Consider the following 2,711-nt stretch of genomic DNA (forward strand, 5'->3'; position numbering starts at 1 on the left):
AATTTCATAAGGCATTTTGATGATTTGAGTGGCAGGTCCTAAGTCAGCCATTGGAGCCGAACAAGCAGTTGGCCAAATTAAGTTTTGTAGATACTCAGCTTTAGCAAGATGTCACTTTGTTGGTGAGAATGAGACCTTAAAGCAAACGGAGCACCAGTTTAGTAGAGGGTCCCGTTAAACCAAACTAAACAGTTTGAGACTCAGCTAACAAGAGCCAGAGAAACAAGAAGCTTGAAGTTACAAGTTTATTAAAAAAAAAAAAAACAACTGAATTTACATGACCAGAGTAACTTCTCCACTAGAAACCACCATCTGTCCACTCGAGATGGTCTTGGCATGAGTGTTTCTCCCTGCAGGAGGAGTTAGTAAAAGTGTGAGGGGCATTTCAAAAACTCGTTTCATCAAGTTAAGTTACAGCCAATACTCACTCTTCCTGGTGCAGCTTTGCTCACAGGAGCCAGAAGAGGGATGACACACTTCTGTACTGCAGTGGATGAAGATCTGAGAGGGGAAAAGGAGTCAAGCCATAGAATCAATTTCAGGAATTAAGTGTAATATTGAGGGTTCAGGAAGAGCTAGAGAACATACAGTTTCCTGCAGAGGAGCCAGTGAGTCTGGATCTACAAATGTGAACATCTTCACAATAAAGCGCTTGTAGTGGGTTGGGAACTGAAGACCAGATGAGCCAGTCACTGGAACCAGTGTGGTCAGATAACGGTCATCCTGGTAAGGGCATCTGAAAGGGAAAGAGGTTAGAAAGTGTCTCCCAGCAGACCAACTGGATAAAGACTGGCATTACACTCACCCATCGATCAGAAGGTCCCACTGGGGGAGACTGAGTGGACTGGGGGTTGAAGTTGCCCAACAATGTCCCAGTATCAGGAAAATGTTGGGGTCAGTCCTCTCCATAGTGCGCACCTCAACATACACAGGCTCTCGCAGGACTTTTGTGACAGGATAATCAGCATCACTGTAGTAGGACGTGTAGGCCTCATCCCCTGAGGAACACTGGGGTTTAACCAGACTCAAGTTTGAAGGGCTTTAGAAAGACACAGGACAAGACCTTACCTTCAGCACAGCCTTTGGTGACACATTGGCCATTGGCCAGTCTGAGCTCCACCCTGAGAGGTCCAGGAGCAGCTACTGGTGGAGGTGGAGGAACTGAGTTGACCTCCACAACCAGAGCTTCAACAGAAGTTCCATAGTACCTACACTGGAAGAGAAGCCTGGACAACAGACAGTGAGCTTGTAGCATTTATCAGATTAAAAAAAAAAAAAAACTCCAAGTCATAGAGCACTTACTCAAAGTGACTGTCCCTTGTGATGGCACCAAACGGTCCAATCCCTACTTCATAGGAGGAGATCATTCGGTTCTCATACACCACATAGCCACTATCCTCCTGAGAATAGGAACAGTGTTAGCATCCAGTCCATCATAAGCAAAGCAGAATAACACCAGAAGCAGCTGCTCACCATCATGCTCGTGCCACATGCGGTCACAGGGAACTGGTATATAGCAAAGAAGGTGTGGACTCCACAGGACCGCAAGGTGGGTCATTTCCACCCAGTAGATGAACCGAATCCAGACTCAGTCGAGGCAGAGTAACGTCTCTAGACACCACTACCACAAACTGACCATCTCTAATACACTGGACAGTCACTGGAACAAAGGTACAAGAGAAGGTTAATTCTGAGAAGCGATTTAACAGCAACAGAATAAGACTAAGAACACTTACCTGCTCTCCCATAGTAGCACTGCTGTCCGTTAAAGCAGCAGTTGATAGCGTCACACTCAGCACCACTGATCCCAGGTTGTCCACATTGGATCTGCTCATAATCAGCTACAGCACATTTATCAAGGGGCTCTGCCTGCACCACTGGCTTCTGAAGCTGAAAGTGCTGAGGAAACCGCTGGTCAGTTTGTTGTTGAACTAGCTTCTGAAACCGCTGGTCGGTTTGCTGTTGCACTGGCTTCTGAAACCGCTGGTCGGTTTGCTGTTGCACTGGCTTCTGAAACCGCTGGTCGGTTTGATGTTGCACTGGCTTCTGAAACCGCTGGTCGGTTTGATGTTGCACTGGCTTCTGAAACCGCTGGTCGGTTTGCTGTTGCACTGGCTTCTGAAACTGCTGGTCAGTTTGCTGTTGAACTGGCTTCTGAAACTGCTGGTCAGTTTGCTGTTGAAATGGCTTCTGAAACCGCTGGTCAGTTTGCTGGAATATCAGAGCTGGAGGGTTTTGGGGCAGATCACTCCACTGAGGAACAGCATGACACAAAGCACAAACTGCCAAAATCTGACCCAAACACCAACTTCCAGCCATTGTTCAATAGCTAGTCATAAAGTGGAGAGACTACCCTTTGATCTTTTTGTACTCTACAGATTTCAGCTAATTAATGATAGCTCCTCCCTCTTCATTAACTGTAATGATTCCCCAGACTTGCACAAGTGGGAGTTTATATGTCATTGGTTCTCAAAGTTCAAGTCTTCTTTCTTATTTTGAACATGGATATAGACACAAACTTAAGCTGAATTCAGAAAATCTTACTAACTTTACCATTTCTGTCATATAATTAGTTATGGAAGAACTAGTATGGTAGCATGCACTCCCGATTCAGCCTTGGCCTTATCCTTTGTACTACACTGGTTGAATAGAATTGACACTTTAACAGTGGGGAATGAAACTGGGGAATGAAATGCACTATACAATTAAAG

General features: G+C 45.5%; 1 pseudogene; it reads right to left on the minus strand.

The window, feature by feature from the left end:
- Window positions 1-208: 208 nt before the first annotated feature.
- LOC131535619 (zona pellucida sperm-binding protein 4-like) lies at window positions 209-2,347 on the minus strand (annotated as a pseudogene).
- Between the last annotated feature and the right edge of the window lie 364 nt (window positions 2,348-2,711).

This window comes from Onychostoma macrolepis, unplaced genomic scaffold (genome assembly GCF_012432095.1).
Source record: "Onychostoma macrolepis isolate SWU-2019 unplaced genomic scaffold, ASM1243209v1 Scaffold51, whole genome shotgun sequence".
NCBI lineage: Eukaryota > Metazoa > Chordata > Actinopteri > Cypriniformes > Cyprinidae > Onychostoma > Onychostoma macrolepis.